The 24,831-nt window shown below is 44.7% G+C and overlaps 1 long non-coding RNA gene across 1 annotated transcript; it reads left to right on the top strand.

Annotated features, from left to right (window-relative positions):
* The first annotated feature begins 4,047 nt into the window (after positions 1-4,047).
* On the top strand, positions 4,048-9,830 carry LOC148042488 (uncharacterized). The gene is made up of 2 exons (XR_015695109.1): positions 4,048-4,199; positions 9,609-9,830. It is a non-coding gene; the product is annotated as an uncharacterized LOC148042488 (long non-coding RNA).
* The last annotated feature ends 15,001 nt before the right edge of the window (positions 9,831-24,831 follow it).

The raw sequence follows: 24,831 nt of genomic DNA, 5'->3' as shown, positions 1-24,831 counted from the left end.
GAGGAAGAGAGAAATGGAAAGAGCAGAAAGACAGAGAAGGTAGATAGGCAAAAGAAATGAAGCTGAAAGAATGGAAGGAGGAAGGAAGAGAAAAAAGGAGGAACGGAGTGAGTGAGTGAGGAAAGAAGAGAGGATGGAAGGAGAAAGGAAGGAAGAGAGGGAAAGAGCAGAAGACAGATAAGGTGAAGGTAGATAAGCAAGAGGAATGAAGGAAGAAGTGAGGAGTCTCGAGGAGGGGGAAAACATTTAGTGACCAAAGTTACAATGGCATTGAAAAAAGTGACTGATGACCATTTTTCACACTTAGCGACCGTTGTGACCATTTTTCACACTTAGCGACCGTTGCAGCATCCTCATGGTCACGTGATCAAAATTTTGTTTGGCAACAGATTTGTATTTATGCTGGTTTCAGTGTCCTGGGGTGACCTTTTGACAAAAAAAAATTTTTTTAATCAAGCCCCCCCCCCCCCCCCCCCCGGTCAAAGGCGTCCCTCTTTTCCAATCTGAAAATCTGGTCACCTTATAGTATGGCAAAACCTTCAGGAATCACTCCGAACCATCAATAACAGAAATAAACACAATTTTCACAACAGGCATCAAGAGGAAGGTGAGGCGGTTAATCAGTGTTTTGCCGGAAACCGCCGCTAGTTGCGAATTTACCAATATAGAGGAAGCTGTGTTAGATAGACTTCTATTGGGATGGAGAGACCTTGATTTACAGAGAAGGCTCCTATCAAAGCCTCATCTCACTTTCAAAGCAGAGTTAGAAGAAGCCAGAGCAGTGGAAGCAACCAGCAAATCCACTATTCAAAGAGCTGGAAACACAAATATATTGCAAAGAGCAGCCACCGTGCCTCAAGGGAGCTGGGAGCACGAAGACTCCACCAATAAAGACAATGAAGCCCATCGCCTAAGAGTCGAAAGGAAGAAAGAGAATCCAGAGACGAGAGGAAGATGGCCGTTTTGGGCCGGCTGTGGGGGAAATCATCCCAGAGTGAGATTGCTAGACTCAATTTGCCAAAGGTGTGAGTGGAAGGGGCATATAGCAAAGGCTTCCTGAGCCACACAGCCTGTGATGTACCAACAATGGCCAGGCCACGCAGCAGTCAAAAAGACAATTGGGATTCTGGCGAGTGAAGTTCACAAAGAACCACTGAGAGAAATGAGTTGAGGACAAGAAAGAAACGACCATGGGAGACTCCAGCACATAGAACTCAAAGCTCCACCTCACACAGTTCTCATCCAAGGGCTCCCTTGTGACATGGAGTTGGACACAGGGTCATACCTGTCCATAGTATCCTGGAAGGCCATAAAGGAGGCAGTTCCAGAACTGGGAAAAGAACAACTAAAGCCTCAGAAAATGATCTTAAAAGATTACCAAGGAAACCACATCTCAGTCATAGGGAGCAGATTCTTCCAAGTCAAATTCAAAAAAATCAGGTTTCCTGGTTTTGTGGCCAGGAAGGCCCTCACCACCGTGATGGTTTTGGCAAAGAGAAAAGAAATGGCAACTGAGAAGATGAGGCTGAAAACTGTTTGTCGGAGGTCCTGGTTGTTGGCTTTGACAAGGGGAGTTTCTCAATATTTAATGAAAATGACTAAAACAAGGCCTATGGTTAGGAACAAGAGTGGGGCAAAAGAGACCAGGATGATGCCCAGAGGACTGGATGGATTTTCTCTAGGAGCCCCCACTTTTGTTTGCAGACTGAATTCAGGCAAGACATGAGTATGTAAACCATGAGGTCATAAACCCAAAGGAACCAAATTGTGGGGGTCCTATACTGTTTAATCCAGTGTTTGTCATCTCTGGCAACTGAAATTTATTAATTATTCTTTTTAAATTTCTTGAATTAAGCTGGAGTAGAAAGAAGAAAAAACATAAGTATAGAAAAAAGACCAAGATGCCAGAAGACACATACAAACACACGCACACAGAGAAATTCTTCATACATGCAAGATGTAAAGTGTTATGCTGCAGTTTCTGTAAAGGACACCCATAGCTATAACAGCAAAAGCCCAGATGACATCTTTAAGTTCAGAAGCTGCAAGGAACAGCAGGATTTCTTTGAGGAATCAGACCCACAAATTTCCCCTTCCAAGGTTGGAGATGAAAAGGCAGAGAGGCTATTTCTGTGCTCTCTCACTGGTCCAAGTGAAAGTCCAAGGATCTGGTCACAATATTGAGGTCCCCTGTTATTTCAGGTCTCCCAGGGCTGCAGCAGCAACAGACACAACATCAAAGGTTCGGTCTCCGGTCTACAAATGGAGCCTCACCAGTGTTGGCAAACACACCTGGGTCCCCCTTCTCGGAGGAAGGTGGCCTTATTTGTTGCCAAGAATCACGAAGATGCATGAATTAACACCCGGAGGCCACCAGATTGGGGCAGGCTGTTCTCATTCATTATCCACAACTGATAGAGCCTTAAAGCCATGAATCAACAGGTGGAAGGTCCCTGTCTAGTAATTAATGGCCAGTTCTGTCCTATTTTTTAAAATGTGATAACTGCAACCTCAGGGTGATGGTGAATTCCTTGAAGACACATGAATTGTTTCTTTATCTGAGGAAAGTATTCACTACATGGGGAACAGTCAAGTCTGTCATATGCCTTTTTAGGTCCCCTTCTTGGTAAATGGAATTGCATCAAATCAAATCAAGTTTATTACAATCAAAGACCAGAAGAAATAAAAACACTCAAGGAATATCCACTTAAAATTCTAGAATGAAATAATAAACCACAGATAAAATCTACATTAAAATCACAATTTGACATCCAATTTGTCAGTTATACATGGCCAAACGATACTATAATATCAGTCCTTAAACTGTGAGGACCAAAGTCATTAAATACTAAAAGGCAAAGGAGTAGTAATTGTTAGGGAAGCTCCCCGTTGGGAGAGCGAGTACATTCAGCGAAGTGTTGTGAGAGTTGTGTTGGAGAACACATAAACCAGCATACAGAGACACTGCAGTTTAAATAGGCTTTTACTTTCATGGAAATAGAGGTATCAGAGTCCATCAAACAGTCCAAGTCATACACGGATAATTCAGTCAGTCATCAATGTCTTTCATTTAAGGGATAATCCAGTTACATAGTCGATAATCATACAATCAGTCCAGTACACAAAGTTTGCTAACAGTTGCAAAACTTACAATAGCTTACGGCACTTCCAGAGCAGCCAGCATCTAACAAACAGAGAGAGCTAACAGTCATTCTGGCTCCTCAGTAATGCAAAAGGGTTTCTTACATCAGCTGTGTAAAAGAGCTATGGTGGATAAATCTCGTCTTTCCCATGGATCACCAGTGCTGCTGCAGAGAATCGAGCCACTTTTGCTGTAACCACAGTCTGTTCGGCCTTAAGCAGCCACTGCAGCTAAGCAGTGTCGGAATGGCCAGGATGCCTATCGGTTATTGGGAAGATATGTTTCTTTCTAATATCTCCATAGAAAGAGCATCGAAGGAGTCTGTGTCCAATTGTCTATCCAGGGGAGGATGGAGGATTGAGGGAGAAAGGTGAAGGACTGACTTGCTACCTCATATGGCAGGTGAGTCTGGCAAGACCCGGATCCTGGAGCCAGAAACGAGCAGCCAAATGGGCTGAGCAGACGAGGGCCGAACAGCCTGCAGGAGAGGAGGAGAGAGGAGAGCAGCCAGAAGCTGAAGGGGAGCCCAGGAGTCCCCAGCAGAGGCCTCGAGGGAGCAAAGAGCCCAAGGCAGCAAGGCTGAGGGAGCAGGGGGGCAGAATGGGAGGACAGGGCTGGTTGGAGGGTCTTGGGCACTGTTCCCTCTAAAGTGCGTGGCTGCGCGGCCGCATACATGTCAAGAAAACCCCACGCAGCAGTTTCTAACTGCCACGCAGAGATTTCTTTGGGCTTCTTCCACAGCCGAGGAAGGAACAAGAGCAGAAGACTCGCCCACCCCGCCAGGCTGCCCCAGGGCTCTGCACCCCCCAGAAACAGCGGGGTCGAAGGAGGGTCCCTCCCTGTCCCTGGATCCTCTGGGGAAGGGCTGGGGACCGCACTGGACCTCGTTCCAGCTGCCGCTCCTCTCTCGCCCTCCGTCACGGGAGCCAGGCAGGGCAGCGGGCTCCTGCGCAGTCTCGCCCGGCGCCTTTGGTGCCTGAAGCCCACGAGGGCAGGAGGAAGACTAGGACAGGGATCTCCTCTCGGATCCAGCCTGGGAGAGAAGCAGCAGAGAAAGGTAAACCAGCATTTTATATTTTATTGTCTTTATTTGCTTTCGGCCCAAGCGGGGTGGGCCAGAGGCTGCTGGAGAACTCTTTCCGAAGAGCGGGGTTTGGGAACCGGGCGGGCGAGATTGGAGCGGGCAGGCGGGCGAGCACACTTGCTCCCCTTTCCCACGGCCCTTCTTTTCCCACGGAGCCTGTGGACGCGGCTGCTGGCTGTGCAGATGTCCTGGAGGGAAGCCCCGAACCTCCTGGCGTGGACCTGGCGTTGGAGATCCGCGTTTCCAAAGCGCAGCATTATTTCACTCCTCTCCCGTTTTCTAGGGGGAGGGGGAGGGAGACGAGAAGCGGGTGGTGGCCATTTGGGGAATATTTGTGTCCCCGGGAGATCTGCTCTTCCCCGCCCCTTAGCTCCGAAGGGGAGGCCAGGCGTGGGAGAGAGTGTTAATGATAATGACCGATTCCCCTCTCTTTCTGCGGGTTTGTGAGGGAGAGAAGGTAATTGCAGAGCCTGGACTGAAGTTAGGAGGCTGACTCGCTACAATAAGCGGTGACCATTATTTGGAGGAAGAAAAAGCGTAGCTGTGTGATGGAGATTCGCTCTTGCAGAACCTGCATCATCGTTTTTGTTTCCAAATTTAAAAAAAGGCCTTTTAAACATTCTTATTCCTAAAGGCAAAAAAAACCCGTGAGGCTTGCTGGAGAACGGAGCGGAGGTGACGTGCAAGGGGGAGGGGGGCCGCAGTGGGGGGAAAGGTTGCTGAAATAATTCGATCTATCAGGAACTCGGAGGTGGGAGGGGGGGAGTCAGTGGGAAGCCTTTGCCGGCCCAACGCCAGCCGTAGCTCTGAAGTTGCTTTCCTTTCTACTGAAGCAACAGATGTTTCCCTTGCTTAACATCGGGAAGCCTTGACTGGCAGGCTCTGCTGGCCCCTCCGGCCTTTCAAAAGGCAACCGACAAAAGCCACTTTCCCGGAGAGGGGTTGGGGCTGTTGGGAGAGGGAAGTGGCTGCCATTCCCCTCTTGCCGCTTTGCCGGAGTCGTTTTGAGACTGGCCTCTTTGCGCACAGAAGCCAGGAAAGGGCGCAACTAACGCGTGTCCTTGTCACAAAGTGTCATTGAAACGCAATACTTTCTGTGTCCCCCCCCCCGCGCAATACCGAAGGCGATTTAAACAGATCGATGTAAAGAAGAGACCGAAGGAGATAAAGCGAAAGTAGAGTTTGTTAGCGAGTCACTCCCCCCCCCCCATGTCTTCCTCCTTAAAGCCTTTAGGGAATACAGCTCTTCTCCCGATCCCACTTAGGAATTTGATCTCCAGGTCATCGGAAAACCCGTGGCGGAGGAGGTAGGTAGGTTAGGAGGCTGCTTTCTTCTTTTCCCTCTGAATGGAGGTAGAAAAGTCTTGCTTGAAAAACATAGCAGTTAAAGAAGAGTCTGTTATTCCCGGGAGGAGAGATAACTTTAAACGGTGCATTTTCAGTGGAAGCCAAAAACTCTCCTCAGCTGGATCTGCCGCCTGGCTTGACAAAGCTCCACAGACACAAATGAAAGCAGAGGAATAAATCCCTAAGAATTTAAATATTTACGGTGATAAAGTTCTGTATTGTAGGAGTTTAAAAGGATAATGAAGAGAAGATTGGAAATTTAATTTCATGTTCACGTGGCAGGAATGCACAAGTCACCCTTTGGGCATTTTTTGCATTTTTCCTTTGAAGGGAATAGTAATGCAAGTAATAAGTATTATCGCATTAAAGTAGAAACCTGTTGTTCTAGATATCTCTTCTGTTGTAGTATACAGATAGGTTATACTGCTGTGAAAGTATTTTCCTTCTAAGCATCTGTAAAAATATATGCCTGCAATCGATGGCATTCTTCCTGTGATAAGATCTGACTCCTTCATATGCCACCCTGCCTCTTCCAGGAATCAGCACATAACTATGCTCCATCTCAAATACCAGAGCAATCCTCACACCTTTTGTGCTGCTAATAAGGGGACAAAAGGGCAATTAAGCAAACAGAGAAGGAAAAAGATAACAAAAGATAAACCCTGCCAGGAAGGATGTAAATCTAAGTTAGGATATATGATGAAGTTTTACAATGTATTTAGATTATATGACTAGAGTGATTTCGAGTAATTAGTAAATTAGGATATATGACTTGAGTTTTGCAATGTATTTAGATTATATGACCAGAGTAATTTAGAATAATTAGAATACGAAGAACAAAGACTTTTTTGGGTATAAGAAAGGACACAGTGTCATCCAGTGTTTGTGGAACTTTCCTCCCATGTCTCTTGTGCATGGATTTGGGACTTCTCACCCAGAACTTTCACTTTGATCAGAGAATAAAGTCTGTTTTCTCTGTTTTTCAAGCCTCCGTTTAAGTCTTCATTTTGATTCATTTTTGGCTTAAGCTTATTGCCACACCTTACACCTTCCTCTGCATGGATCCCCCCCTCCATTGGAAACGAGGCGGCTGTCGAAGAGAAGGGAGCGCACGCCACGTGGGCTTGTCCAACAGCCGAAGAAAGAAAGAAAGAAAGAAAGAAAGAAAGAAAGAAAGAAAGAAAGAAAGAAAGAAAGGAAGGAAGGAAGGAAGGAAGAAGAAAGAAACAAAAGAAGAAAGAAAAAGAAAGAAGAAACAAAAGAAAGAAAGAGGGAGAAAGAGACATAATAAAGAAGGAAGGAAGGAAGGAAGAAAAAAGAAAGGAAGGAAGGAAGGAAAGACAGAAAGAGAAAGAGAACTTATGATCAAAATTGAGCCCAAAATTTTGGTTGCTAAGCAAGAGTGTTGTTAAGTGAGTTTCACAACATTTTCCAATGTGACCACGCCCACCCAGTCACACGACCGCCAAGCCACTCCCACTTGGTCACATGACTGCCAAGCCACTCCCACAAAACAGGCCACACCTACACAATAGGTTCTTAAAAAAATTGAAACCCACCACTGGTGTGGGGTTGGGGGGGGAGGAGTAGCCCAACTGCAGGATCAGGTGTGTGATGGAGGGAGAGCAGTAGCCCCACAGCAGGATCAGGTGTTCAGTGGGGGGAAAGCAGAACAAGTACAGAATCAGGTTTTGAATAGTGGATTATCCTTTTTGTCTCCGCTTATATTCACTAGTCTTGGCCTCCACCTGCTCGAATTGGAACAATGCTCCACCCAACGCCACACCGGATCATGCAGTTCGGCTGCTGCTCCATCCCACCACATATATGATCCTACAGTTGGGCTCCTGCTTCCCTCCCCACCACATATAATTCTGCACTTAGGCTGCTGCTCCCCAAACCTCCCATATCATCCCTCAGTTGTGTTCCTACTGCACCTCACTCTATACCTGATTCTGTAGTTGGGCTGTTCCCCCCCCCCCATGCATAATACTGGACCTGGGCTGTTGCTCCCTTCACCACACAGTTGATTGTAAGGTCGACTGCTGCTCTTCCCCCAACCCCACACCTGGTCGTGTAGTTGGGCTGCTGCACCATCCCACCCCACATGTGATCCTTCCGTTGGGGGAGGTGGGGGAAGCAGCAGCCCAACCCAGTATTGTGTGTGGGGTGGGGTAGACCACGAGCGTAACTGAGGGGTCACGTTTGGGGTAGAGGAGGAAGTAGCCCAACTGAAGGATCACATGTGGGGTGGGATGGTGCAGCAGCTCAACTACACGATCAGGTATGCACTGGGGGGGGGGGCAGCAACCCAACAGTGGGATCAACTGTGGGGTGAAGGGAACAGCAGCCCAAGTCCAGGATTATGTGTGTGTGTTGGGTGGGGGAACCACAGCCCAACTACAGAATCAGGCATAGGTGAGGTGCGGCAGGAGTACAACTGAGGGATGACGTGGGAGGTTTGGGGAGCAGCAGCCCAAGTGCAGAATTATTTGTGGTGTGGCGGAAACAGGCGGAATGGGACTGTTCTCCTCCTACCCTTCGCCACCCCTTTTTTGCCTTCAGGTTTCCACCCCCAGCCATTAACCTCTACCCTCTTGCCTCCTCTGTTAGGACCCAAGCTGATCGTTCCGGCCAATGGGACCCTGCCTCTTTAGTCCCACTGGGCTTTTGGGAGAAACACTGTTCACCCTGGGCTTTTGGGCTCAGGTGACAGTTCACCACCAGCCAATCAGAAGAAGGGAAGGGAGAAAGAGAGAGGGAGGGAGGGAGGGAGGGAGAAAGTGTTCCTCTCCAGGGGTTTGTTTCTCCGCCCAGTTGCCTTGGGTCCGAGCTAGAAAATCCTTTGCCCACACAAACCCCAAATACACAACAGCCACAGGAAAGTTAAAATCATGACTTTCTACTTGTCACAATTCCTCAGACTCCTTCTCTTACTTTTACGCCAAAGCTCTTAATATTATAATTACTTTATTCATATAATCTAACGACATTGTAAAACTCAGTCATATACCCTAACATAGACAGATTCCCCTCTGGCAATGTTTATCTTTTGTTATTCCTGATTGGCCTATGAACAGCACAAAAGGTGTGAGGATTGCTCTGGTAGTTTGAGTTGCTTGCCAATTCCTGGAGGGAATGAGGATGGCATTTGAAAGGACCCATGAAGCACATGCTTTCGCAGAGGCACATGTGCCACAAATGCCCAACAACCAAATTCTCAGAATTTACAGCAGCACAACACATATACATATTACAATGGAAGAAATTCCTATAACATAACCAGTTTCTACTTCATGTGATAATACTCATTACTTTCTATTTATTACCATTTCCTTCATTTCTCTCCCCTTTTCTCAAATTAAAAATGCACTCAGGTGTAAAGGAGGGAGGGAAGAAGAACAGCTTCAAAAAATAAAACAAGCAATCCAGAAAGAGGCACTTTGAGTCAACACTCCAACATATCAGATTCCATTCAGATGGAAGCAAATTCTCCAAAGGCAGCTATCAGAGGCAAACAAACAAACAAACAGTGACATAGGAAGAAGCCAGTAATTGGGTCTCGCAAAAGACCATCCACCCAAGCTTTCTCTCCTCCTGTAGTGATAGAAGGGGAAACACAATCTGAGGTGGAAAAAAATTGTAGACTCCAGGCTGAATAGGGGTCGCTAACAGTATTTAGTGCATTGGAAGGGTCACCCTTTGTCTGAAGCTACTTAGGTGAAAAGCTGGAACCTAAAAGTGGAGAAGTTAGTAGAACAATTCCATGAGAAGTTTCCCGATAAGCCAAAGGGTCCCCCTGAGGGGGGAAGAGGTGATTAATTTGTTATGTTAACTTTTATGTTATTCTCTTTTCCGGAAATGTTTTCTTCTGAGGAGAGGCCGCCTGTCAGGCCTGCAGTTATATTCCTGTTAGGATTTTTGGCCTGCCACACTCTCTATTATTTTCCAATGCTGTTTCATTAGTGTACTAGTTGGCAGGGAGGAATAGAAAGGAGTAGAATTGTGGAATGTGTTGTTGTCATTCTTTTCTAGAAGCCCGAGGTCATCTTTTGTCTCCGCACCTCTACATCTGACCGGAACTAGATGGGTGGAAATGCCAGCGTGGCTGAAGAAGATTGGACCATGTGATGGATTTATGGGTGTGGGGTTAAGATCATGAACTTTCAACTGGGTGAAATCCCAGGAAGTTTTCAGAATTGGGATTTTCCACAGATGTGCCAACATGTCTGACTTATTAAATTGGAACTTTAAGGATACTATTGCCTTGGACTCTGATTTAATGATATTTGGAACGCTGACAATGGGATTGTTAAAAGATGATGAATTTCCCAGAGACTTTTAAAGCAATGGTTTTCATTTAATTTGAAGGACCCCATTTTCACCGCTAGCCAAATGTGGAGGGGTTCACAGCCCAATACCACGATCTGTCCCCTGATGACTTTTATTTACCATATTTTTGGAGTATAAGACACACCAAGGTTTTGAAGAGGCAAATTAAAAAAAAAGTTTTTGCACTCTGCAGACCTCCCCAAAACAGCCCGTTTTTCACAAAAAAAGGGCATGAATAGCCTTTAGGACCCGGATTGTTGGGGGCAATATGCTGACTCTGTAAACCGCTTAGAGAGGGCTGAAAGTCCTATGAAGCGGTATATAAGTCTAACTATTGCTATTGCTATTGTTGTTTAGGAAGCTTGTAGAGTGCTGCTGGGGACTGGGGGGGGGGGGCAAAATTGAGCAAAAACCAGTCCATTTTTCACTCATTTCTGCTGTCCCCAGCCCCCAGGAGCTCTCTAGATACCTCCTACAGGCTCTGCACAGCCATTTTGGTGAAGGGAGTGAGGTTTTCTGGAGGCAAAAAATGCTGTATTCAGTGTATAAGATGCACCCAGATTTTCAGCCTCATTTTTGAGGAAAAAAGGTGTGTCTTATACTCTGAAAAATACGGTACATTAAACTTTTCCATCACTGGCTTCTGCCTGCAATATTCACAATGGCCACAGGGTGGCAGGCTGTTATTGGTCCCACAATTTCCCATTGAATTTTTTTTCCGAAGCAATTATTTTTATTACTTATTCTTATTTATATTACATTTTGAGATGACTGCTATCAGTCTATCATACTCAAAATGGCCACGAGATGGAAACCCAAACCCAAACGTATGCCAGGAGAAGATTCAGGGTCCAATTTTATGGTTAAAAATGGTGCTAGTTGCTGTTTTTGAAATTAAGACACGTAATCATGTTCAAAGGAAAACAAGGAAGTCCATTTGCCTCTTGAAAAAGCACCTTTGGGACTTTTTCCAGTGAGGTTTTTTTCATATTTGTACCCAGTTGATTGCTCATTGGTTGCAATAGGAATTGATTGACAAACATGAATTGATCAGCTGGCTTGTTGCCTGAACCTGGAATTCTGGGGTGAGAGTGACTGTAGTCATCCAGATGGTTTTTAATGCCTAAGGATAGAATAGACTAGAGTAGACTAGAATGGAGTGGAGCAGAATAGCAATAGCACTTAGAGGCAGCCTATTGCCCCCAACAATCTGGGTCCTCATTTTACCCACCTAGGAAGGACGGAAGGCTGAGTCAACCTTGAGCCTGGTGAGATTCGAACTGCCAAATCGCAGTCAGCTGGCAGTCAGCAGAAGGAAACTGCAGGACTGCATTCTAATCACTTTGCCACCATTGCTGAGTAGAGTAGAGTAGAGTAGAGTAGAGTAGAGTAGAGTAGAGTAGAGTAGAGTAGAGTAGAGTAGAGTAGAGTAGAGTAGAGTAGAACAGGACAGAACAGAACAGAACAGAACAGAACAGAACAGAACAGAACAGAATAAATAGAATGGCACCAAACTCTATAGCTCTGGGTGATCTTCCCCAGCAGTCTCTGGAGACAAGAGACCATGTTGAAGGACAGCAGAAGGTCAATATCCTTGTTATTCAAGCTTTTCCTTTTCAGTTGAAGCTTAGCTTCTCTCCTTTTGAATCATGAAAGCACCCGGATATTCCACTTTGTGAGAGTTGTTATATACCGTATTTTTTGGACTATAAGATGCACCTCCCCCCAAAAGAGGGTGAAAATTTGGATGCGTCTTATACACTGAATGTAGCCCCACCCACCCACCGGCCCCAACCCTTTGGCCTCTGCCTCCCAGCAATTTACCTCTTTGCAGCAAATGGGGGCTTGCGGGGGGCTTCAATAGCCTATAGCAATTCCTGCAGCCTGAAAAGCTGATGATCGGAAGAAATGGAAAGTGAAATTTGCTGTGTGGCAAATTGCTGGGAGGCAGATTTTTTTTTCTTGCGCAAATCAGGCTGTTTGCTGCAAGGAGGCAAGTCAACAACTATAAATGCCTACAGAATGTTCAAATCATTAGGCTTATTTTTTAAAGACTGCTTTATTATTCTAGACAATTTAACAAAATGAAGAAGCTTTTTAAAATAAATGCTTGATCTGAAGAGCTATTGTTTTGAAAAGCGCTTTTCTTTTAAATAGCAGAGAATAACTATACTTCCAGAAAGCACATCAATTTTAACAGCATCTGTACAAGTATAGTCTGAAATATAACACTACAAGCAGTGTATATTGTCTGTACTGTTTGTTACAAGGGCGCAAATTGCTGGGAGGCAGAGGCAGATATTTTCCCCTTGTTTTCCTCCCCAAAAGCTTGGTGCGTCTTACACTTCAGAGTGTCTTATACTCTGAAAAATATGGTATTGTACTGTGTTTCCCCCAAAAGAAGACAGGGTCTTATTTTCTTTTAACCCCTGAAATAAGTGCTTGGCCTTAGTTCCGGGGAGGTCTTATTATTTTTGAGGTACAGAAGGTGTATAGTGTATAGTTGTCAGTTGAAGTTTTCATTCTGGTCCTCTGTTGGAGCGGGAAAATGCTCTTCCTTGATTCATTGTTTCGGTGATCAGTTTCCTTTAAAAGATGCTGTGACAACCAGGGAGTTGATACCTCGCAGGCAGTATTGAATAAAGGACTGTTAGAATTCACTCTGGCCTCGCCTCCAATCTTCGCCCAGAACATAACAGGAGTCCTTTGAGTTCTTCTAATTCTTCTTTAGAAACAGGAAGGGGATTGATTGATTCACCCCATGAATTGTGGACCTCCTGCTCCTGGTTCTGGTGCTGCTGGTGTCCTAGCCAGTCTCTGGGAAGCTGAGAATGAAGTACCCGCTGAGCATGGAGCACCAGGATAGAAACAATCCATGGAGCTTTTCCAGGCCAGGAGACTGTCTCATTGGGAGAATCCTCAGCTTCACCAGAAGATTGCATACAACAAGGACTTCCAACCAGGCTCCTCCTGGTCAGTTTCATTCTAAGCCATTCCCTGTGCTGGAGTTTCCTTTCCTCTGTTTGCATTCCTCTTAACACTTTCCTTCTTTTCTCTTTACTCCACTTACTCCTATATGAAAGGACCTGTCTCCAATTTCCTGCATGGTCTGGATTTCCAAAGCTTCTCTCTTTTCCTCTTATTCTGTGGAAGTCGCTGAAATCTCAAGATGGGACGGAATAAAAACTGTAACAACTCCAGATTATTTTCCTTCTTTCCATCCAAACTTGATTTCATCACTTGAATGCTAACTTTTGTTTAAAGTAGTGATTGAAACAGTTGTCGTGGTCCTTGCCCAGGCCAGTTCCATATTTTTTATAATTGCTGATAGATATTACAATTCTTGATCATTGCAGAAAAAACTGATTTTTTTTAGAATTGGTAAATGTTTCTCACAGTAAAAGAATCCTCATACTTTTATGATAGGTCTGTTTTAATGATTAAATTATTTTGAATCCCCTTTAGTAGCCAGGTATAAAATAGTACTTTTACAAACAATGGTGTGTTTGTGACTCTTAATAGCTCATGTTTTTACATTTGTTCTGGTTGTGAGATGCTCCTTTGTGTTCAGGTCTGGCCTCAGAAGGATAATGTGACACTTGGGGATGAAGATGCAGCCCAGCAGACCAGCACTGGAGGCCAGGATGGAGAAGACCTGAACAGCCACCATGTATTTCCCTTTGGTGCTCAGGTAGGTGGGCACAAAAGTCACCCAGACGCTGCAGAAGACCAGCATGCTGAAGGTGATCAGCTTGGCTTCGTTGAAGGCCCCAGGCAGATTCCTGGCCAGGAAAGCCACCGTGAAGCAGATGGCAGCCAGGAAGCCCATGTAGCTGAGGGTGACATAGAACATGACAACGGCCCCTTCGTTGCATTGCAGGATGATCTCTCCAGGCTGGGAGTGGAGGTCAGAGTCAGGGAAGGGGGGACAAACTCCCAGCCAGATGGAGCAGATGATAATTTGGACTACAGCAGAAGACAGGATGATGGAGTTGGCCAAGCTCTTCCCCAACCATCTCTTCAACCGATTTCCTGGTTTTGTGGCCAGGAAAGCCAGCACCACCGTAATGGTTTTGGCCAAGAGAGAAGAAACGGCAACTGAGAAGATGATGCTGAAAACTGTTTGTCGGAGAAGGCAGGTGGCTTTCCTTGGTTGACCAATGAAGAGAGAAGGAGACAAGAAGCAAAGCAGGAGGGAGACCAGGAGGATGTAGGAGAGGTCCCGGTTGTTGGCTTTGACAATGGGAGTTTCTCCATATTTAATGAAGATAATTAAAACAAGGACTGTGGTTAGGAACAAGAGCAGGGCAAAAGAGACCAGGATGATGCCCAGATGTTCTTCATAAGACAGGAAGGCTATAACTTTGGGGATACATTGGACTCTGGCCTCATTTGGATATTTGTCATCTGGACACTTGGTGCATTTTTCTGCATCTGAGAAACCAAAAATCAATTTTCTTTAATATTTCGTTCCTTTTATTTTTCATAAAAAATAGCATAAGAAAGATGTAATTTTTTAAAAAGTAGCTAGGTATATGATGTTGAGGAAAGTCCGAGGGTGTTAATTATTTCTGGTGTAATGTGTAATGTAATTCATAGGAAGCTGCATTATTACAGGTTAATAATGAATCATATAATCTTTTTATAGAAGATTTTTATATTTAGAATTCTGCCACATGGCAGTTAGTATGCTGGACTTAGAGGATACCTACATTATCTTGTAACATCTGGAAGCTATATTTAATTCAGGAGAAATTTCCTAACAGTGACAACAATTAACCAGTGGAACAGCTGGCCTCCAGAAGTTGTGGATGCTTCAACATTAGATGTTTTTAAGAAGAGTTTGGACAGTCACTTGTCTGAAATGGTATCAGGTCTCCTGCTTGAGCAGGTGGTAGCACTAGAAGACCTCCAATGTTTTTTCCAGCTCAACTCTGATTGATTGATTGATTGATTGATTGATTGATTGATTAATTTACATGACTGGCAGAATATTTGTGAATTGAGTTGCCCCCATAACTATCCACAGCACCACAATATGGACCAGTGACACCTTCTCAGTGATCCTCAAGGGGAGAATCCAATATACAGTGAATTGCAAGGTCTTTCAGAAGGTGGACCTAATTCATCAAGTTTCAAAGAACTCAGATCTTCCTAGAAAGGTGAACTTAGCAGCACATATCCAGACTAGAAAACAGGAGAGATGTTTCCTCTGATATTAGTAAAGCTTCCCCAGTCTGCCACCCCCTCCTCCCATCTCCTCCCAGCCCCTCCTTCAAAGACTTTTTGATTTACTTCCTTTTAGATAAAAAAATGTGCATGTTAAAAATTAAAAAAAGGTGAGCTTGGTCTTTTAACTTGCACTTTCATGAAAAGGTTCTGGATGGATCCAGTTCCACAAAGCCTCCCATTTTCCTCAGTGTGACCCACCTTCCTGAGTGGAGAAGGTCCCCTCCGGACAAGGAACGCAGTCATAGCAGCAAACTGGCTCTCCTTCTCGAGCCCTCTTGACAAATCCAGGATGACAATTTTCCGCACAGTTGGACTGAGGCAGGGACTGAGCAGAAAAATGAAGAAAGCCAAAGAAAATGTGTTAGTAGTCAACATTCATGGAAAATAGAGATAGACACGGACATTAGCCAAATAGCCTCTGGTCTTCATGTAAGTAAATATGAAATCCCTGACTACTACTAAGAAGATGCAGGAGGTATAACTAACTACTGGCAGATTCTTCATTTAGTTCCTCCCTTTCGCTTTTGGCATTTAACATTACAATAAAGGACTTTTCTACTTAATAAACTCAGCAGAGATGGAATTGAAAAAAGATTTACATATGATGATATATTCATATTAAAACTGAGAATGAAATTTATTGTAAAAGATTTAGGAAATTTCTATCCCATTAGATTTTTCAATAAAGAATAAAACTGTGATGAAGAAAGAAACTTCTGACCAGTAAGATCTTGAAAGATTTCCATAAAACATTGCAAAGCCCCTCCACTCACTGTCGGTCCCGTCTGTTGAAGAACTACAATCAGATAACACCAACTGGCATGGGATGCCAACCACCCTGGAGACTCTCGGCTTTGCCCACTTGAAATGGGACCTCAGGCTTTGGAAAACAGAGAAAAGACACCAAAATTTATCTCACCTTATTGAGCAACTTTAGCCGTGAAAGAACACCTTCTTTGATAGAAAGTCTCTGTCTTATAAAATACGCCAGAATCACTTTCTTGGCTTCCTCCTTGGGGAGAACCAAGTAGCCCGAAATGCCTACATCTGCTCTTGTCTCTCCATTTTGGTCCAAGTACAGTTTATGGTGAGAAATATTCCAATATTCATTCTTCTCCAGAAAGGGATGAAACTAGAATGGGAACATCCAGGAATTTGAAAAGCAGAAAACTTTGTTTCTTATCCCAGATTATCCCAAAGAAGGCAAATGCAGCCATAAGAATCTAAGGAAGTGAATGTTCTGGTTTGGGGAGACCCCAACTCAAGGACCAGGTCCCCTTGCAGGCATCACACGTGGAGGAGAATTTGCACAAAATCTACTTGAACTTCAGGGAAGGAGAATGAAGCCAAGGAAGAGTTGAAAGGAGCTGCTCTTAGCTTTGAGGAAAGACAGCAAGGAGAAGAGCTGAAGATCAAGAGGAGTCTAGGAGCCCCCTTTCCAATTGAAACAATCTCTCGGTTGGGGAAGGGAGGATACAGCCAGTGGTGGGATTCAGACGGTCCGGCCCGGTTCGAGTGAACCGATAGTAAAAATTCTGCTTGGCCACGTCTCTCCCCATCACTACTTGCCTTGCAGGCCTTGGCTGGGGCCTTAGTCATTGCTGCAGCTGCTGTTTGGCTCTCTTGCCTCAACCACGTGGCCACGCAGCCCAGCCTGTTTGCCTGTCTTTGCCGTGGCCTCCTGCTCGTCTTGGTCTGCTCCCGAATGCCCACCTCAGGCTGCTCTCGACCACTCCAGCAGCGGCCATTCTTCACCTTTTCCCTATTTTCTTTCTCTTTTCCTTTTTCCTTCCCTTCCCATTCCCTCCGTTTTTCATCCTTTCCTTCTTTCCCATTTCCTTTCCTTTCCCTCCCCTCCCCTCCCCTCCCTTTCCTTTCCTTTCCTTTCCTTTCCTTTCCTTTCCTTTCCTTTCCTTTCCTTTCCTTTCCTTTCCTTTCCTTTCCTTTCCTTTCCTTTCCTTTCCTTTCCTTTCCTTTCCTTTCCTTCCTTCCTTCCTTCCCTTCCCTTCCCTTCCCTTCCCTTCCCTTCCCTTCCTTCCTTTCCTTCCTTCCCTCCTTCCTTCCTGAGGGAGTCTGAGGGAGAGTCAGGGGACCCCTTTCCTCCTTGACCCACTTCCCAACATCTGCTCTGATGGAAGCTGGGGCTGCCACCTCCCCCTCCCCATTGCAGAAGGTCCTCTTGCTGCAGAATTGGAATCTTTCAGATCTTCTTCTCCTGCCCCCCCTCCTCCCCCCTGCACAGTCTCAGTTGCTGCTTGGAGGGGGGGAGATTTCTGGTTTTGTAGGGCTGAGATGAAAAGGGGAAGGGTGAACAGGCCCTCCAAGGCTGCCCACCCCTTTGCGTTTCTGCAATCAATGCGGAGTTCAGAATGACGCTTCTCCCAAAGAAGTTCTGGGGAACCCAACACCCCCCCCCCGCTGCCCCTTCCAGAGCCCAGAAAACTGCCAGGCAAAGCAGCGCCGCCTCCCTCTCAGGAGTGGGGGAGAGAATGGATGGGAGGAAAGAAAAACTTGGGGAAGAGGGAGGGAGATCCAGAGGAAATGGGGAGAGGCCCTCACCCCGTTTCCACCTCCCCCCAGGCAGCCCACAAGGTTGAAAAACTTCTGATTCCTCACTCTCACTCTCTTTTTATTTTTTCTTCCCCCCTCCCCACCCTCTCTCTCTCACACACACACAGACTCACACTCTTATCCCTGCAAGTTCCCCTTCTCTGCCTGCTCTGGAGAGAGAAGGTTGCCTGCGCAGAAGAGGCACCGATCAAAGCGCGTCCCAGTAAGTTAATCAGCCGGGCTTTCCTGGGATGCGAGCGATGCTGCCGGACGCTTGGAAAGGACTTCGGCCACCGGCCCACCACTAAAATCTAACAATGAGGCGAGGTGCAGAGCTGTTTGAAAGAGTGTGTGTGAGTGTGTGTGTGTGTGTGTGTGTGTGTATGTTTGTTTGTTTGTGTAAAATGGGCGGTTTCATCCAAAGGAGTTTTTGTTTCAGGTGGATCACCTAGCTTTGGAAGGAGGAAAAGAAGGGGGAGAAAGAGAGAGAAAGAGAGAGATGAAAGAAAAGGAAAAAGAAAGGAAAGGAAAATAAATGAAAGGAGAGAGAAAGAAAGGGAGTTATGGAAGGAAGGGAAAGACAGAAAGAGAGGGAGGGAGGGAGGAGGAAGTGAATGAGCTATAGTTGGATGGATGGGTCAATAGATACAGGGAGGGAGGGAGGGATGGAGGGAAAGAGAGAAAATGAGAGGAAGGAAGGACACAGAAGCTTCAGAAGACTCTTTCAAAGAGCACAACAATGTTTGAAAGGGCTGGAAGGGATCTTGGAGGTCATTTTCTAGTCCAACCCCTGCTCTAATAGGGTCAGAAGGAAGCCATCTAGTCCAACCCTCTGCTCCAGCTGGAGACCTTTTATCCTCTGGATTATTTTGGTGCCTCTAACAGAGAGGAAAATTGCCAGAAAAGGGAAGGAGTTTACTAGGACAAGGCTGCCATGCAGAGGAAGGCAGAGACAGTCCTTGACTTATGACAATTGAGCCCAACATTTTGGTTGCTAAGCAAGAGTGTCAAGTGGGCTTTGCCACATTTTACTCAATCCATGACATCTCCTGGCTCTAACAGTCATGTGCAGGCTAGGGAAGAACATCTGAAGCCCTGTGTAATGTTCTAATGCGCAGAAGTGATAGTTAAATGTGTGGCAGAAAGTGGACTCTGGGTGTCTTTTTCCAAACGCAATAAGTGAGGTTGAATGTGTATAGTTTTAGAAGAGTTCTGTGTGTGTGTGTGTGTGTGTGTGTGTGTGTGTGTGTGTGTGTGTACATATACAGTGTATAAAGTAGATAACGTATCTTTTTGTGTGCCTATACACACACTATACCTTGTAATATGTATGTACACATATGGCATATATACATAGGATTAAATTGTGTATTTTGGATGTTCATTAGTAGTAAATAAATAGACAGAGAAATTGTATCTTGTTGATGCAAGGAGAGGCCAGGCAAGGTACCTCTTGACGCGAGTGATGTCAAGTTGGCTACACCCACCCAATCACATGACCACCAAGCCATGCCCATCCAGTCACATGACCACCAATCCACACACCCCAGTTACATGACCATCAAGCCACACCCATCCAGTCACAAGACTACCAAGCCACACTCACCCAGTCACATGATCACCAAGCCACGCCCACCCAATCACATGACCACCAAGCCACGCCCACCCAGTTACATGACCACCAAGCCACACCCACCCAATCACATGACCACCAAGCCACACCCACCCAGTCACAAGACCACCAAGCCACGCCCACCCAGTCACAAGACCACCAAGCCACGCCCACAGAACCAGTAGTAAAAAGATTTGAATCCCACCACTGGATAGAACCCTCTTCCAATAACTGACTCCTGTTACACATGAGTGTAAGATCTGCTCACTCTTATTCCAGAGTGTCAGATATGGAAAAAGTGAATTCAGTTACAAGAGAGGAGATTTTAACTGAATGAGAGAAAAAATATGATAAAAGGATGAGCTGTTTTAGAGCTGAGCCAGTAAAGCAGAGAGGTTCAGTCTCCTCTTCATGGATCATCTGAGAGCAAAGACTGAGCAGCCATCAGTCAGAGAAGCTTGAACTGGGATTCCTGCAGAGAGGAGCGTTGGGCTAGATTGTCTCAGGGTTTCCTCCAAATTTATAAAGGTTGTCATGCCACAACATGTACTGTAGTTTTCAGAGTATAAGTTTTGAAAAGGCTTTTTTTTAAAAAAAAAAAGTAGGTACGTAGGTAGAGGGAGAGAAAGACAGAGAAATACAGTAGGTAGGTAGGCAGAGAGAGAGAGTAGTTAGGTAGGGAGGTAGATAAAAGGATAGAGACAGAGAGAAATAGAGAGAGATAGAGAGATAGAGAAATACAGTAGGTAGGTAGGGATAGAGAGAGAGAAATAAAAAGAGATAGAGAGAGAAATACAGGAGGGAGGGAGGGAGAGAGAGAGAGTAGGTAGATAGGTAGATGTTTCCAGGTGTATTTATCCATGTGCTGGAGAAGGAAATCGCTGACAATCTGCAGCACCTAAGACTTTGTTTCTGCTGGCACAGCACTTGATCAATGTAATTCTCATCAACCAGTTAAAGAACTTTCCAAAAGGAAAAAAAAGCAAGGAAAGGAAAAGAGAACCAGGTTGTCCTCAGCAGAGGAAAATATGCAAATGTAACAAAGGTTAGAAGGGAGGGAAGGAGGACAGTAGGGAAGTCAGGATGGAGAGGAGAAAGGAGAGGAATAGGAAAGGCAGAAGAAGGGGGGAAGGATAAAGAGGAGGAAGAGAAAGAAGAGAAGGGAAAGAAGGTGGGAAGAAAGAAGGAGAGAAGAAAGAGAAGAAACTGGGGGAGGAAGGAGGGAGGGAAGAAGAGAGGGTAGTAAAGAGGGAAAGAGGGAGGGAAAGAAAGAGAGAAGGAGTGTTGAAAGGAAGGAAGGAAGGAGGGAGGAAAGGAGGGAGGTTAAGAGAAAAGAAAGGAGGAGGGAAAGAGGAAGGGAAGGAGGGAAGGTATGTGTGAAGGAGGGGGGGATCGAGGGAGGGAAAGGAGGGGGAAGGAAAGGAGGAAAGGAGGAAAGAAAGGAGGGAAGGCAGGGGAAAAGGAAGTAAGGGGGGAGGGAAGAAAAGGATATGGAAAAGAAGAAATGGGGGAAGAGAAGAGGGAGGGAAGGAATAAGATACCTAACCTTTGATGTTTATAATGATTTGATAGTATGGGAATATCTCGAAATGTAGTTGTATTGTTTTTTACAAGTTATGGATGTTGTATTTTCTTTTTACCAATAAAATCTTTTTTTAAAAATTAAAAAAAAAAAAGGAAAAAAAGTGTTTACACTCTGCAAACCTCCCCAAAACAGCCAGTTTTTTTGAAAACGCCCCCCCTTTTAAAAAGTCATGAATAGCGTTCCTGTGGGAGGACAGCGCCGAGGAGCTCAACGAAGCCCCTCTTAAAGATCTGGTCTGTATATCTAATTAAGATCAATAGATATCATCCCTTTCTGGCAGAAAGGGACAGGCAGAAGCTCAGGTGTTAGGATTTATTCGTAGTTCACAGCCCTCTTCTTTTTTTTTTTTTGGGCTGCGAACAGAGAATGGATCCAACGTAGCTGAGCTTTCATCTCCAGCCATTTCTTTACAGCTGCCTTTTTGCAGCCCTAGACAGCCTCCCCCACACTCAGGACAATGACAAATTGCTTTTAAGATAATACGAGCGGGTCACACCTCTGTGATGTGTGTGTTTTTTTTTAAACTATCTAAACACCAGCCTTGTTTTTCCTTTGAACTTCTCTGCGCAATTGGGACACAAAATGGCGTTTTTACTGTGTTGGTGATTGATGACGTAATTAACTGGCTTTATTTCCCCGGAGACCGCTACTCATTAATGAGCAAAGTCCACAAATAATTTATTGAGAACTGGCCAGCTGAAGACACTGTTTATCTGTCTATTCTCAGATTTTATCTATAATGCCTCCCAAGTCTAAACAGGCAAAAAAACCCTCCCCCCTTGTGCCTAAAGAACTTGCTACCAAATCGCTGCCTTTGTCTCCTACGCCATCTACTGGAGATTTCTTGACACAGGAGCTTCTCTCTCAAATAATTAATGACTTTAGAAAAGAAATTCAAGAATTTGTGTTGGATTTATGCGATAAAATACATGCCAAAATTGCCCAGATGAATGCGAATGTGTTTGAAGTCACGTCTACTTTAACAGATTATGTTGAAGTAATGGAGACGAAATTGGAATCTTTGGAGAGGGCTAATCTTGATTTGTCTTCTAATATTCAAGCTTTACAACAAGAGATTATTAATAATCAAACACAACTTACAATGATAAATTATAATACAAAGGCGTTTGCAATACGTGTAAGAGGATTGCCGGAAAGGAAAGGAGAGAGTTTGAAACAGACTTTTGTAGAAGCTTTCAGCCAACTGGTGGGAGGCCCAGGACTTAATTTTGATTGGAATATTCGAAAAATCTATCGCCAGAATTCGCATGTGGCGGAGCAACGACAGCTTCCAAGAGACATAATTATATATTTTTTCACAAGAGAATCCAGAAATGCGATTTTACAAAAGTTTTATAAAAGCAGGCTCCGAATTGAGAACCACGATTTGTTCGTCTTTAAAGATATTCCGCTTCAGATGCTCCACGCAAGGAGAAGTTATACTTTTTTAACCCAAGAACTCAGAAATCGTCAAATAAAGTATAAATGGGAAGCTCCAGTTGGAATCACAGTTACATTTGAAAATCAAAGATTTCGTATTAATTCTGTTTCGGAAGCTCGGGACTTTTATTATAAAACTCTGAAGGCGGGGCTTCCTGACTCACCCGGAAACGCGGAAGGACAAGGTGAAGGAAAGACAAGCAGCAACTCATTTGACTACAAGAAGGAGGGAGTTGCTCTCCCTCTACTGGAGAGGCAGAAGAGCGGAAACTGAGGATTCAGTTATATCTTCAAAGCAGCGGGACACGTGGTTATAAGGCAGAGGGTTGCCTTTTCTTTCCGGAAGGACAGAAGAGTAAAGAATACAGACTCAGCGACGTTTTTAAAATACTTTCTAAGCTTTTGGACTGATTAAAACTTTAGGATTTCTGTTTGGTATGAAATGGTAAAGCTGTGTATTGATACGGGACTTTTACAAGACTTATTTGAGTTTAAATCCAAACTGCGCACGAAGTGTTTTCTGGGAGGAAAGCGGGGACTAAGATTTATTTGAATTGCGGTTTGGGGTGAATGGAGTGTGGAGCAGAAAGGAAGGTGGAGTGGGATATTGATGAAGGAATCTTGGGATTGAACGAACTGGTATGAATTTTGGGCATATGTTTTATGAATCTACAAGTCTGAAGTATAATATAAAAAGCTCAGGATTTTAAAGTGAAGAGCGAGATCCTAATCTTATGCAATCTGGGCTTGGGAGGAATGGAGACGTGAAACGAAGGATAGGAAGATGAGCAGCGAAAATATGAAGACAAATTGATTTTTGTATAAACTAATATTTGAATATAAGCTTAAGAAAGACTATCTGGAGATTCTACAGGAAGATGGGGGTAAATGTCAAAGAACTAAGGGACGAGGACAAAATATAAATGGAATGATTTATACTGTTTAAAATTTGAAGAATGATGGGAGGCTGAGCATAATGCAAAAGAGTTTTTAATTTTACTTTATTTACTTTTTTGTTTTTGTTTTCTTTTTCGGAGTGTTCTTTTTATTTTATTTTCATTATTATTGTTAATAAGATACTTTGAAGGTGAATGGTACTGAACTGTGCCGGGTGTGTGACCTGGGAAGTCGGAGGGGGTTAGGGAGGGGGGTTCATTGGGGGTGGGTGGGTGGGTGGAGATATAGCTTCAATATATAGAAGAATACACTTGTATACTGCTGTTCCTTATCTTTTCTTTTTATTTTTCTCTTTTTTTTTCTTATTGCTTTTTTCTTTCCTTTTTTTTTTTCTGGGTGTAAGGAATAGAGAAATGCACCATAGTGAGAAGTAGAGGAAAAGAAGAGGGAGAAGTAAGGAGGGAGGAAGAGGGGAATGTAAGGAGGATGAGAGGGGAAGGAGGGTGAGAAAGGCGAGAAAGGAAGATAGGAGGGGAAAGGGAAGTAGGAGGGGTGATTGTTGGAGGGAGAAAGGAAAGTTGGAGGGGGAGAAGAAGGGATGTGTGAAAGTGATAGGTGGGGTTTATGAGTTGCGTTTCGGTTGGGGGTGTTTTTTTTTTGTTTGTTTGTTTGTTTTTTGTTTTTCTTACGATTATAATATTATTATTGCCAATATCCAGTATATAAGTGAATGTACAAAATTGAAAATGAAAATGAATAAAACATTTACAATAAAAAAAAAAAAAAGTCATGAATAGCCTGGGGGGGGGCTTGCAGAGTGCTCCTGGTAGGGGGGGAATGAGCAAAAAATGGCCTGTTTTTCGCAAAAACAAGCCCGTTTTTTGTCAAAATAATTTGCATGCATAGCCTTATGGAGGCTTATAGAGTGCTGCTGGGGGTTGGGGGGGGGCAGAATGGTCCATTCTTTGCTCATTACTGCCCTCCCCAGCCCCCAGGAGCTCTCTGAAAACCTCCATAAGGATATGCACGGCCATTTTGGTGAAGGGGCGGGGCTTCGGGAGGCAAAAAATGCTGTATTGGATATATAAAATGCATCCAGATTTTCAGATTCTTTTTTGAGGGAAATATGTGCGTCTTATATTCTGAAAAATACGGTGACTCTTGTGCTGTTGTTGCTCTAGCCCCACCTAGTGGCCGGGGGCAGATAAGCCTAACTATAAGGTCTGAAGCCAGACTCCATTTTCTCTCAGCCTTTGGAGAAGACGGAAGCAGCCGTTGTGACTGAGACCCCTGGTCATCTGGAGACGGCCTCCGTCCCTCACACGGAGCATCGCTGGAGAGGTTCCAGCTGCTTCTTTGCTGGCTGTTAGTTAATGCTGCCTATCTCGTCTTTCTATTTGATTTCCACTCTTTGCATCTCCTCAGTTTCACCTGCCCTCTTCTCCCAATAAAGCATCCAGATCCACGCCAGGCTCCCTTTCATTGGAGGAGAATAGGGGGGCTTAGCTGCCTGTCCAGCTGCACACAGACCCACCTGCAATGGGGACGGAAGGAAGGTGGAATTCCACCAGGCTAATCACAAACCCACCAATGAAGGAATTTATTTTAAA

The sequence above is a fragment of the Thamnophis sirtalis genome, unplaced genomic scaffold (assembly GCF_051295495.1).
Source record: "Thamnophis sirtalis isolate CommonGarterSnake01/CBP01778 unplaced genomic scaffold, rThaSir2_p1.2 scaffold_15, whole genome shotgun sequence".
In the NCBI taxonomy this organism is placed as follows: Eukaryota; Metazoa; Chordata; class Lepidosauria; order Squamata; family Natricidae; genus Thamnophis; species Thamnophis sirtalis.
Note: the sequence above shows the minus strand (reverse complement) of the source record. Positions and strands in the feature narration are given on the sequence as shown.